The following is a 14154-nucleotide window of genomic DNA, read 5'->3' as shown; positions in this document are numbered from 1 at the left end:
TCAAACATGTATTTATTTACTCTTTATCTTTACTCACTAATATTCAAGCTCCTAAAGGGAATAATACATGCCTTGTTCATGGATGTACTAAATATACTTGGTACATAATAAGTATTCAATTATTATTCTTAAATCAGTGAAATGAGTCTTGGTTTTCTTTCCTAACTTTACCTTTTTTATTTCACATACTCATCACTTATTATACACATATATTGGGATTACAAAAACAAATAAAATATTTCATTCATTGAATTTTTGATATATAGGTGAGAAACAAAAACACTGACATCAATAATTTAAAGACATAAATAAATGCAAGGAAGTGTCCCGTTGGTGGAGGGCCTGCCAACCTAGCATGCATAAGGCCATGGATTCAATACTTATAAACCAAGTAAGTGTGCTAGCACACTCCTGTGCTCCCAAAACTGACTCAGGAGGCAGAGACAGGAGCATCAGAAATTCAAAGCCATCTTTAGCTTGCAACCCAGTTAAAAAAAGAAAGTACATGCATCATGTCTTCATATGCATTTCAATGAGGAAGGGGGCATTATTGGTTTTATGTAGGCACCATTGTTTTTTTTCTATATATATTTTTTATTACATATTTTCCTTAATTACATTTCCAATGCTATCCTTAAAGTCCCCCACACCCTCCCCCCCACTTCCCTATCCACCCATTCCCATTTTTTTTGACCCTGACGTTCCCCTGTACTGGGGCATATAAAGTTTGTGTGTCCAATGGGCCTCTCTTTCCAGTAATGACCTACTAGGCCATCTTTTGATACATATGCAGCTAGAGTCAAGAGCTCCAGGGTACTGGTTAGTTCATAATGTTGTTCCACCTATAGGGTTGCAGATCCCTTTAGCTCCTTGGATACTTTCTCCAGCTTCTCCATTGGGAGCCCTGTGATACATCCAATAGCTGACTGTGAGCATCCACTTATGTGTTTGCTAGGCCCCGGCCTAGTCTCACAAGAGACAGCTATTATCAGGGTCCTATCAGCAAAATCTTGCTAGTGTATGCAATGCTGTCATTGTTTGGAGGCTAATTATGGGATGGATCCCTGGATATGGCAGTCTCTAGATGGTCCATCCTTTTGTCTCAGCTCCAAACTTTGTCTCTGTAATCCTTCCATGGGCGATTGTTTCCAATTCTAAGAAGGGGCAAGGTGTCCACACTTTGGTCTTCGTTCTTCTTCAGTTTCATGTGTTTTGTAAATTGTATCTTATATCTCACTATACTAAGTTTCTGGGCTAATATCCATGGCACCATTGTTTTTTAAGGACTTCATAAGTAGGATGTTCACCTGTGAACAAAAGAAAAATACCACTTCAAGCAAAGAGCAAAGCCAACATTAGCAAAGAAGCACAAAGGATATTCGAGCGGCAGCTGGACAAATAACACTGCAACACTTGCTTTTTGTCTCCTGTCTATGGGTATATGACCATTTTATCAGTAATTTTAAAACCTTAAGGTTTTAAAGAAGGGAGGGCTATTTGGGGGTTGTAGCAAGATACTGAACCACACGCTGACCTCTGTCCTTCCTTTACGATCTCTGGGTTGGCTTACTAAGCAAGGAAAGGTTTGCAAAAGAGATCAGTTCATATATAGATTAACCTACATGCTATTTTCTCTTTTTTCTTTTCCCTGACTCTTAGATACCCTGCCACAGTAACAGGAAATGAAAACCAAAATTCAGGAGCCATTGTGTATCATACCAAAAAGTTCCATTTAGGTTCTTGGGTGTCACTGGAATTTTTCATGGCCAGATTTATCCATCTTATTATGTAAGAAAGGCTTATTTTTGAAGGAGAAGGACCTGAAAGAACAGGCACGGATTCCAATAAAGTAGATTGTTCTAGAAAACTTTCTATACACACTTACTTAATTCCTATGCCTCTGTTAATCTTCAGCCAACTTGAAACCCTGCACATCTGAACTCAGCCAGTGTTCATAAGGTCATGTACTGTGTGCACAGACTTCTGAAGATTGTAAAACTGGACAGGGTATTGTGCTTCTGTATGGAGTTATAGTGTGGCAGGTAAGAAACAAATAAATAAAAACAAAAAAACAAAAAGGGCTGAGTCACAACACATCTTAGTATGCTTTATGTTAGATTGCAGCATTCTGTTTACTGAACAAACACCTTGACTATCTTCTGTGATACAAGGTCACTCATGAACTTTGAAATGCCTTAAACTAAGAAGTGTTGTGATTGTGAAACTTAAGTATCACTCTTTATTTTCCATTTATTCAGTTTTTGATTTGGGGCAGAAATCTAGCTTCATAACATAAAAGTATTTAGAACTGTTTGGTAAAAATCAAAAGACCACAGAAAGAAAAGATAATTATATATTACCATGAACATCAGGAAAAAATTTATAGAAATGAAAATTTCATAGGATCTTAGAAAAGTAGGAATCTTTCTCCATTGACAATTTCTTTTTTGTAGATTCTGGGTTTACCAAGGAAACTTATATCTGAGTCAATAAATTTTTATAATAATAAGGTCACTATAATTCAAACTAGCCATTACTGGAAAATAATCTTCAAAAGAGCCAAAGTAAAAGATAAATCAGCTGGGCGTGGTGGCGCATGCCTTTAATCCCAGCACTCGGGAGGCAGAGGCAGGCGGATTTCTGAGTTCGAGGCCAGCCTGGTCTACAAAGTGAGTGCCAGGACAGCCAGGGCTACACAGAGAAACCCTGTCTCAAAAAACCAAAAAAAAAAAAAAAAAAAAAAAAAAAGATAAATCATATATGTGAAATTACTGAGCATTGATTCCACTGATACAAGTTGTTCTCTGTCTGAAAAGCTAAGGTAAAGTTTGCCTAGTGAACCAGATATTGTAGTGTCTTTGAATTAGTTGATTTTTAAACCTACATATGATAGATCAGAATGAAAATACTCCAGAACTTCTTAAGGAATACAATTGCCAGGAGCCAACATACAGGATCAGTATATGTTAAAATAACTTTTAAAAATCTAACAGAGGTCTAACAAAAACATATTCTAGACAGATCAGCCTCAAAACCTTAGCTGTTTTTCTGTGTTTTTTTAGTATATTCTGGAGACTAGTTCACGTGAGATGTGCCCTTACCTAAAGTATTTTTAATCCATGATAGTAAGTGATCAATCAAAATTAAAAATTAAAAATACTTTAGGTAAGGGCACATCTCACATGAAATATATATATATATATATATATATATATATATATATATATATGCATATATATATATATGTGTGTGTGTGTGTGTGTGTGTATCTTTAGGTAGGCATTCTACTGAGAGAGAATACTTCACCATCATGAATCAGCATATAAGACATTCTCTTGAGTTATATTTCACAGAACATCAAGGAATATATGACACTGTACAGCATTGACACTGAGACTAAGGTCCATGCCCTTACTCCCAGACTGCTAGCAATTATACATTCCTTTCAGAGATGATGACAACATGCTTCTCAGTTTAATTACCAATCTTACCATGCCCCAAGGCCACCTGGAGTGTTGAGTAATCCAGTCACTGACTCAGAAACCCGCTGCTCAAACTATTTTATTATATAATGGTTTATTAATTGTGACAGGCCTATTTTACTTTTGAGAATAACAACTGCTTGGTCAGAATGGTTTGAAATCTTCATGATATTGAATAGCTTCCCTTGGCATGTTGATGAAGAAAATTTGAAGTGTCCTTACAACAAAAACTGATACATTACAAGCTACAATATTGCCCTAGAGCTTTATTGCTGTGAAGAGACACCATAATTATGACAACTCTTATAAAGGAAAACATTTAATTAGAACTGGGTTACAGTTCAGAGGTTTAGTAGTTAGAGATTCATTTTGGTAGGAAGCATGCTGGCCAGCAGGCAGACATGGTGCTGGGGAAAATGAGATTCTTCTCCATTTGGATCAGCAGGCAGCAGAAAGAGCCACTAGACCTAGCTTGAGCTTCTGAAACCTCAAAGACCATCCCTCAGTGACACCCTTCCTCCGCAAAGCCACACTTCCTCCAACAGGGCCATACCTCCAATGATGCCACTTCTTATGAGTCATTCAATCCACCATAAATATCAATAAATTTAAATTAGTTCTAAATGATTTGAGGAAAACATCAAAAGTAGAAATTCAGACTATAGATGGTTCTGCACTTAATACTATGTTACAAATCTCTCTCTTTCTGTCTTTCTGTGTCTCTGTCTCTCCTCTCTGTCTCTGTCTTTCTGTCTCTCTCTCTCTCTCTCTTTCTTTCTCAAGTGTGTGCATGCGTGCACACTCTATGTCTCTGTCTTGTGTGTGCATGTGTATTCAAGAGTGTATGTGTTGAAGAACAAGGAAGATAAGAATAAGAATGAGGGTGTTAGGAGAGAAGATAGCAATGTACAGCAAAACTTCTACGATTTGGCTAAAGATTAGTGTGTGTGTATGTGTCTTGAAAGAAGAAGGTGAGAAATGGACTGAGGTAAGAGAGTCAAGAAGAAGGAGGATCATATAGGGCTTTGGAATTTAACCTGAGAACAAGAAGCCATTGCTCAAGGAACATGATATGGTATTGTGTGTATTACTTCCACAAGTGTGAAGAGAAAGAATTAGAAGACTATAGGGATTGTAAAGAAAGTAGTATCATATTTTTTTCCATTTTAAGACTGAATTTCACTGTGTAGGTCAGGCTGGACTAGAACTTTATATCTTCCTAACTTTACCTCCTACATACTGGAATTATAGGCACATTTCACCTTTGCTAGGTATGATACTTTTAGAGCGGCCCAAAAAGCATGTTGGTTATAATAGTTTAGACAAGGCCATTGCCATTATTTTAAAAGATAATGAGTTCTAATTGGAAGTAGAGATTATGAAAGAGAAGTTAAGGATCCTGATAGCAGGCAGATGATGGTGCCATGATAAAAGAGAAGCATGGCTTGGGACAGAATCAAGCGTTCTGTTTGGGAAGGTTCAATGTGCATTCTATTGTCCAATTCAAGCAGCAATTTCCATAGTATGACTATGTGTGGGGAGAGGTGTGCAATAATACATACATGGGGACATGTGTGCAAGTGGTACATGCCATGTGTATGCCTGTGGAATCCAGAGGTAGGGGGATACATATATGTGCATGCGTGTAAAATCCAGATAGTGTTGGATGTTTTCCTCAATTGTTCTCCAGCTTACTTACAGACACAGAATGTTTCACAGAACCTGAAGCTTGCTGATTCAGCTAGACCATTGGGCCAACAACCCCCAGAGGTTCTATTGTCTTTGCTTCCCTACTCCAGGAATGTTAGGTGCTCTCACTCTACACTTGACTTTCTTACATGAGTGTTGGGGACCAAACTCAGGTCCTCATGCTTGCACAGAAAGATCTCCTGACTGAGACATCTTTCCATCCCCAAATATCATAACTCCTATGTCTATATTGCTTTAAACAACAATAGGGTTGATAAAAGAGGAAGAAATGTTGACTCTAGTATAAGAATTGCCCTTGCCATATTATCATATGGCAATGTTGGAGGATATTTGATCACCCTGGGAACCCTGAGATTGTGTTATTTACTGAAAAAAACCATTTCTTTTTTTTTTTCCTCAAAGTGTCTTTTATTTTTTTTATTTTTTAATATTTTTATTACATATTTTCCTCAGTTACATTTCCAATGCTATCCCAAAAGTCCCCCATAGCGCCCCCCACTTCCCTACCCACCCATTCCCATTCTTTTGGCCCTGGCATTCCCCTATATTGGGGCATATAAAGTTTGCAAGTCCAATGGGCCTCTCTTTCCAATGATGGCCGACTAGGCCATCTTTCGATACATATGCAGCTAGAGACAAGAGCTCCGGGGTTCTGGTTAGTACATCATGTTGTTCCAACAATAGGGTTGCAGATCCCTTTAGCTCCTTGGGTACTTTCTCTAGCTTCTGCATAGGGAGCCCTGTGATACATCCAATAGCTGACTGTGAACATCCACTCCTGTGTTTGCTAGGCCCCGGCATCGTCTCACAAGAGACAGCTATATTTGGGTCCTTTCAGCAAAATCTTGCTAGTGTATGCAATGGTGTCAGCGTTTAGAAGCTGCTTATGGGAAGGATCCCTGGATACGGCAGTCTCTAAATGGTCCATCCTTTCATCACAGCTACGAACTTTGTCTCTGTAACTCCTTCCCTGGGTGTTTTGTTCCCAATTCTAAGAAGGGGCACAGTGTCCACACTTTGGTCTTCATTCTTCTTGAGTTTCATGCGTTTAGTAAATTGTATCTTACATCTTGGGTATCCTAAGTTTTGGGCTAATATCCACTTATCAGTGAATACATATTGTGTGACTTCTTTTGTGATTGTGTTACTTCACTCAAGATGATGCCCTCCAGGTCCATCCATTTGGCTAGGAATTTCATAAATTCATTCTTTTTAATAGCTGAGTAGTACTCCATTGTGTTTATGTACCATAATTTCTGTATCCATTCCTCTGTTGAGGGACATCTGGGTTCTTTCCAGCTTCTGGCTATTATAAATAGGGCTGCTATGAACATAGTGGAGCATGTGTCCTTTTTACCGGTTGGGACATCTTCTGGATATATGCCCAGGAGAGGTATTGCTGGATCCTCCGGTAGTACTATGTCCAATTTTCTGAGGAACCGCCAGACTGATTTCCAGAGTAAAAACCCATTTCTAATTGTGGTATGGCTCATCCCTTAACACACATCTTTAATATCCCTTGCTGGAATACAGACACACCCTTAGTACACACCTTTAATCCCAAACGATGTAGGTAAAGTTGGTTTTTAGAAGGAGGCACCCAAGTTTGAAAGTGATGTCTAATCGAGTGGTAGACAAGGTGACAAATCAGAGAAAGATTTGACAGAATGTGATATGCCCAGCTTCTAGAAGAAGTGAGAGGCAAGGGAAACTACTTTAGGGGCAGTCCAGAGAGGAGGAGGCATTACTAAGACAGTTATAGAGAGACAGATTGAAGGGACAACAAGCTGAATAATCCAGAGAATGAGAATGAGCCAGAATATTAGAACAGATTTCCATAGTTAGTATGAGGTCAAGCAGACCAAATCAGGAGAAACCTAGAGGAGCCAGATTGAATCAGTCATCCTGGATGGGAGTTTGAGCCAGAACAGCTGAGTTGAATCAGCCATCCAGAGTTCAGAAAGAGTAAGAAGGGGTGAGCTTATTCTGATGTACATTCTAGGTCTAGATTAGATTAGATAGAGGCTCGAAGCTTCCATGACAAGGCCTATGTTACAGACAGAGGTGGTAAGCTTCCAAGATGGCAATTAGAACATGAGAATAAAAGATACTTTTATGTGACAACAAGGACAACATGCCAGATTTGATGGGAACTATTTGATTGTACTATATTGTAGTCAAGTAAAATAAAAGGAACAAAGTTTAGTGTGATAGTAGAATTGATACTGTAAAATTAAACTTCTTCGTACATAAACACTGTAGCATGATGTGCGGTGAGTAGTACTACAATCACAACAAAGCACAATATGCCAAACAATAGAGATGGCACATCTAAAGATTTAGCAGAATTACAGAGCTCCTCTCTTGGAAAGGTCAGCATTACAATTTACCTATGACCTCAGGAAAGTCACAGGATAAATGAAAGGTATAATAATTTATTTTAGAGTAGTGGTTAGCATCATCCTACATTTTTATGTTAATATTATTTTATTTATTTTAAAGATAATTTATCACTTGATTTTCTGGAGGTTGAAGACTAGGTACCTGGCAGACAGACACTAGAAAGGCAAATAGATTGTTTGCTTTATAGTCTACCTTCTTGTACTGACATCCTTTCTATGGGATCCGGAGGAGTGGCAAGGAAGATGGGCTAGCCTGTCTGATCAATGGCAAAAGTAAGGTCAAGATGAGAGAAACTGGATGTGGAAAAGAAACATCTGCAGAATGGAACTTCCCTTTCCCTTCAACACATATCCCACATTTGCCAAGTTCATATCTGCCCATTAGAACAGCAAGCTCTTCGACCCCCCCAGGCTGTTAACATAGCCATCTTTCTATCTGGCTGGGTAGCACTGGTTCTTCAGCATTTCAGAGACTTGGCATAATGCAGAACTGCATAAGATGACCTCTAAGTTCGTTTCCAAGCCCACACATCTAGAAACACTTGTATGAGAGAAACATCCTATAGTAGAACCCATGCTAAACAAGGTTAAGAGTTCATTTTTGAAGATATCCAGAATCTTTCCTGCACCACTCAAAAGTGCCTCCAGCTCTTTCCTATCTTGGTTAAATGCTACTTCCTCAATGAGAGCTTCCCTGACCATACTTTTTAAATTTGGCATCTTTACCTACCTACAGCTGCCAGCCTTCTTCCCTTTCTATTTGTCCCCAGAATACTTTCCACCTCTGAACTCACTGAATCACTTATTAAACTTCAGTCTCGCTGCCTGGATGCACTAATCAATATGTCCCAGCAGAAGTTTTTGTTTGCTTCTTGTTATATTCTGTGATGTATGTGTTGTATTATCTAGGCCAGCATGTAAAATCTAGGAGGTACTCAATTGTTAACATTGTTGAGTGAAGTCCTCATACAAACTTTAAAAAAAAAGTATTTACTAACAAGTCTATATTGTAAAATGTGCTGTAATCAACAATGAATCCATATCTTCGAACATTTTTTACTTATGGAAGTATGTTTTAAATAGATATATCATCCAAATAATACAAAATCTGGGGGAAAAAATAAATGGATGAACACTGGCTCACTGAACTGATTTAACCTTGTTCTTAAGAGAAAGTTCATTTGAGATTAGGCAAGTTCAAAGTCTATGAATCATAAAGCAATTGAAAAAAGCTAAACAGGAAATGATGCTTTTTATGAACCCTGCCAAGAGTAAAAAAATAACTTTTAAAGATAATGTTATATTTACATCAGGAATTTCTTTGTGCTGATGTCTGAGGGTAAAAGGTTTGCCTATAAACTAAGATAAGAAAGAAATAGACACATACTAGCACTACTACAACTGAATATTAACAAGGGTATAAGAAAACAATATTATTTATCAAGATTTTTGTGACATGGTCCTTTTATGTGTTCAGGGTGGCTTTGAGCTGTTTGTTTGTTTGTTCATTTGGTGTTTGTGTGTGTGCGTGTGCGTGAGAGAGAGAGAGAGAGAGAGAGAGAGAGAGAGAGAGAGAAAGACAGAGACAGAGAGACAGAGAGACAGAGACAGAGAGAGAGACAGAGAGAGACAGACAGAGAGAGACAGAGAGAGAGACAGAGACAGAAATTCTCTGTGTAGCCCTGGTTGTTTCTGGAACTCACTCTGTAGATCAGGATGGCCTCGGACTCAAAGATTTATATGCCTCTGGCTTCTCAGTGCTGGGATTAAAGGCATCCACCACCACTGCCCAGCTGGCTTTGAACTCTTTTTTTTTTTAATTGGGTATTTATTTCATTTGCGTTTCCAATGCTATCCCAAAAGTCCCCCACACGCTCCCCCACCCACTCCCTTACCCACCCACTCCCACTTCTTGGCCCTGGCATTCCCCTGTACTGAGGCATATAAAGTTTGCAAGACCAAGGGGCCTCTCTTCCCAATGATGGCCAACTAGGCCATCTTCTGATACATATGCAGCTAGAGACATGAGCTCCGGAGGGTATTGGTTAGTTCATATTGTTGTTCCACCTATGGGGTTGCAGATCCCTTGGCTTTGAACTCTTGATCTTGAGTTTACCTCCTAAATATTACAAGTTTATACAACCATGCTCATATCTCAGTTTGAATAGAAACTCTTAATTAAATTACTCACTAGCATATTAATAATGGCAACAACACAAATAACCTACCTAAGATTTTAACCATTCAGGTACTAGACAACTGTTCTTTCATTCAATGAGTTATTTTAAAAAGGGGGAATTTGAGTTTCAAAAAAAATAATTTTTTCTGTGTTAAATAAGCATAACTTGCCTCATTTCTTGCCAGTTGCCCAAACTACTCTGGGAGCTAAGGTACTAGGATCAGTGGAACCAATGAAAGACTGGAGGCCCTGGAATTCAGGGCATGCTATCTACTTTCAGTGTCCTTCAGGGCCCCTTTCAGGCGTTACGACTTTATGCTGAGTCTTTACTCTTGTCTTGGAACTCACTGGTCATCTTTATTAGGAAATGTATGCAGTTACATGCTTCATACTGTCCATTTTCTAAAGCGTGCCCTATGTGTTCCTTGGAGATGTAGATCCTCCTATTGTCTCTGTTTTAATGATGCTGAAGTCTATGCTTTGAGAGGGTGAGTAACTTGTCCAGAGGTGTCCAGCAATACTTAATGAAACGGGAGTAGGCCTTCCTTAGCCCACTTCGTTCTCATCCTTCCCCAACCCCACTGCAAAGCAAAAAAAAGTAAAAAACCTTATTCCTTTACTCTTTTTGTTCTGTCAGTCACTTAAGAGCAGGTTTAGAAGACGGTACCTCCCCAGGTGGGGGTGGGGAGCTGGTGAGTCTAATGCAGTTTAAAAGTTGTAGAGGATCTAGGAGAAGATGCTCGGTGGAGGAAGAATCCCCAGAGCATCCTAAGGATGGTGCGGGCAGGTAACCTATGAGTTCAGCCTCAGTAAGCTTCCATAGCAGCACACCCTTAGCACACGGAGCTTTAAATAAGGAGGTAAGTACTCTTTACATGAGGCACAAATAACAAAAAAACCATTTCTATATAAAATACTTGTAAGTATCAAATTAAAAGTAAAGCTGATTTGGAATAGGTGAAGGGTTCTTTAATCATTATCACCATTTTACCTGCGCTGCAATGGTTGAATTATAGGCTAAATGATAGCAGAATAGCCTCTTTGGAAATTACCAAATTTAAAAATTTAGTTTTTTTTTTTTAAGTAAAAAGATTACATGTATTTAATTGTTTGTTTGTGTGAATCCATACAAAGGTCAGAGGACAACATGGGAGAGTCTCTTCTGTCATGTGTGTTCTGAGAAATAACATACATTGTCAGCCTTGATGGAAAGTACCTGTCTCCACTGAGAAATCTTGCTGACCCAAGAGCTGGGAGTTTTCTAATGTAGGATTTTAAAAAGCAGTCTGTTGCTGTAATCTAGCCTGAGTTTTATATAGTCATTCAACGTCCTTGCCATATATCCTTCACACATAAAACTCAGTTATGAGTGAGTTGAATGCCGTAATATTGTAGCTTTTTTATTGTCAGCACAAGTGAATCATTTGTTTTGCAGTGATCCTATTATAGTCTTTCTCAGCCTCAAGTCAAATAAGTTCATCAAGGTGTTCCTCTTTCAGGCTATATTACACTTGGGTTTAAAGTAGATAAATAGAAGCATTAGAAATAGAGAAAATTCTTATAGGAATCAAGGAAAGAGACACAGTTCACTAGAAGGTTGTAAGAAGAACTGGAGTAATTAGAAATCTTAGGAGAAAGCATGCTAGTTTTACATTGCTGTTACAAAATATCTTCAGAGAAACAAAATCAAAGAAGAAAAGCTTTATCCTTGATTTGTGATTTCAGAGATGTTGGTCTACAGGCTGGGGGAAGTAGAGAGTCATGGCTGATGTTATTCGGCAGAGCACCCTTGTTCGAGCCAGGGCAGTTAGGAAGTGAGGGGCAGTGGAGGAAGACCAGGACAAGACATACTTTTTCAGGACAGACCCCAATGACCTCCCTTGATCTAAGTCTGACCTTCTAAATTTCAGTTAAATAGTCCATCACAGTGGGAACCCTTCAGTGGGTCCATCCGTTCATTAGGCCAGAGCCCCTTGACCTAACCACTTCCCTAAAGCCCGGTCTCTAAATCCTACTGCATTGGCTCTAAGTCTTCAAAACAGAGAGGCTTATGTGTAGAAAAGCAGAATGCAACAGCTGTACCTGAGAGGTACAGTGAATTAGTTGAAATGAATTGAGCACGATGTATGGGGGAGATGGTTTAAAGAAATGAGGTTAAAAAGTCAGTAGAAGCCGGGTGTGGTGGCGCATGCCTTTAACTCCAGCACTTGGGAGGCAGAGGTAGGCAAATTTCTGAGTTCGAGGCCAGCCTGGCTCACAGAGTGAGTTCCAGGACAGCCAGTGCTACACAGTGCTACAGTTTTTTTTTTTTTTTTTTTTTTCCTGTCTGGATAAAAACGGAAAAAAAAAAAGTCAGTAGAAAGAGATACTATGTTACAATCCTTAAAACCTAGTAAATTATTAGATGTGATGTAGTTGGTGGCCAGGGTCCATTGTAGCTTTTCTCAAGTTGAGTCCTCAGGTGAAGTTTTGTGAGACTAGAAAAGGAAGGGAATAATGTACTATAGCCATGTTCTACAGTGTAGTAATTATGGTAAAGGTGTGGTGGTACTTGCCTGTAATCCACACATTCCAGAGCCTAAGACTGGGATAATGATAGCTCACCATCAATTTGGAAATGCATACAGAGACACTCCTCATCAACCCATCCCTCACTTCCCAAAAAGGAAGGAAGGAAGGAAGAAAAGAACAAAGGGGGGATAGTTATGAAGACACTTTCATGTCCTGTGTCTGATGCTTCCTGCTGTGTGGCATTTGACAAACAATGTAGACCTACTTCCTCTGCTGAGAACTAAGAAAAACAAAGAATAGTAGCAACTCCATCAGTTCCTGTGAGGATTGAATTAAGTGTATCCCTTTGAAGTGCTTGGTGCAGTTTTGTTCCTTCAAGTGTGTACAGAACCAAATATAGGGGAGATGGGATCTCTAGGGTTGGAAGAGTGCAGAAGTAGCAGAAACACAAACGAGACTAGAACGCTTAGGATGACCATGAAGACATGTGTGTGTCCCCAGAAGACCACAGGTGCTGTACATGAGCACATGCAATTAGAAAAGAGAACACCCTCCCCTCCCCCCAAAACTGGTGATCTATTAGAAAGTCTGTAACAGTATTAGTTTTATTTTATTTTTTTAATCAATTACATGTATCCTAAAAGAGTCAAAACAAGGACATTTTTGGGTAAAAGGTATAAAAAAATGGCTTTGAAATCTATCAAAGGAGGAAGATACACTTTCACACTCTGCAGAAGGAATGAAAGGATTTTCTTTTTTCCTCAATACTTGCAGCAAGTCCAGAGGCATAGGTATAAGCCAGGTACTGCAAATTAGAGGTTATAAACCAGCTATGTTGTGCAAAAGGGTTAAAATTGACCTGCAAATCTGAACTGAAAAGGCTGCAGTTACTTCTGGTTGGTTTGAAGAAAATTCAGGAAGAATATAAAATGTACGCACAGAAAGAAATAGCGACTAAAGCCATGTGTTAAAAAGTTATGTTTAATAATTCCAATTGAACTGTAAGAATTTCAGATGCCCTAGAAAAACATGGACATTGGTTTAATACCTAAAAGTTCAAAATATTATATATTTTTAAATACCATTTTACACTGAAATACTCCATTTATATACTGGGAACTGTCCTCTTTCTGGTTTGTTTTGTTTTGTTTAATAAAAGAGATAAGCCAATCTACCTGAGGAACTGTGAACTATATTGAAGAAAAGCCCCTGCACGGGGGTTCTCTTACCTTTTTCAAGAGTGCTTCAAAGAAGGGAAATTTACTGACAGGCAAGGTCTATACCCATTGTTTAATTGTCTATTAGATGTTATGCATAGAATACGTCTTTTAACTTTGCCATATGCAGAGAGCCAAGTGCAGATCTATAAACACACAACTCTATATATAGACATGTGCATGGCCATGTAGAGATGAGACTCTTGCAAATGTGTCTCTAATGATTTGGGGATGTGAGTTTGTCTAATTGACCTTTGAGAGGGGAAACCAGACTGCACATTTCATCAACAAATCCAACCTGTTTCGCAATTTCTCCAGCAATAATACTTGAGTCAAGCTGGGAGGTGAGCTGGTTAACCTCCTGGTCAAACGCACTGGCTGGGCGGGACTGCGCCTGGGCGTAGGTTGAGCATGCTAAATTTACTCTCCTGTCCACAGAAAGCCCAGGCACAGTCGAACAGAGGTTTCCAGGAGCTGCTGGTCCCATCTTCCAAGGCTCTGCTCAACTCAGAGCCGCTTCTTCCAAAGTCTACATCTTGGTGGACTTTGCAGAGGAAACCGGGAGGTAGAGACACGTGAGGTAAGTATTTCCTAGGAAGGGTCGGGTGTTCCGGATACCAGGGTCTGTTCCTGGTGTCAGCGTCCGCGTGAGT

At 39.2% G+C, this 14154-nt stretch overlaps 1 protein-coding gene across 1 annotated transcript in view; it reads left to right on the top strand.

Annotated features, from left to right (window-relative positions):
• The window catches only part of LOC110295101 (ATP-dependent translocase ABCB1), a 171023-nt gene that overhangs the window by 65499 nt on the left and 91370 nt on the right, over positions 1 to 14154 (top strand). The window contains exon 2 of the mRNA XM_021163577.3: positions 13940 to 14081. The gene's annotated coding sequence lies outside the window, so the exon portion shown is untranslated. The remainder of the gene's footprint in view (positions 1 to 13939; positions 14082 to 14154) is intronic.

This window comes from Mus caroli, unplaced genomic scaffold (genome assembly GCF_978045245.1).
Source record: "Mus caroli unplaced genomic scaffold, Mus_caroli_1 scaffold_4, whole genome shotgun sequence".
Classification (NCBI taxonomy): Eukaryota; Metazoa; Chordata; class Mammalia; order Rodentia; family Muridae; genus Mus; species Mus caroli.
Note: the sequence above shows the minus strand (reverse complement) of the source record. Positions and strands in the feature narration are given on the sequence as shown.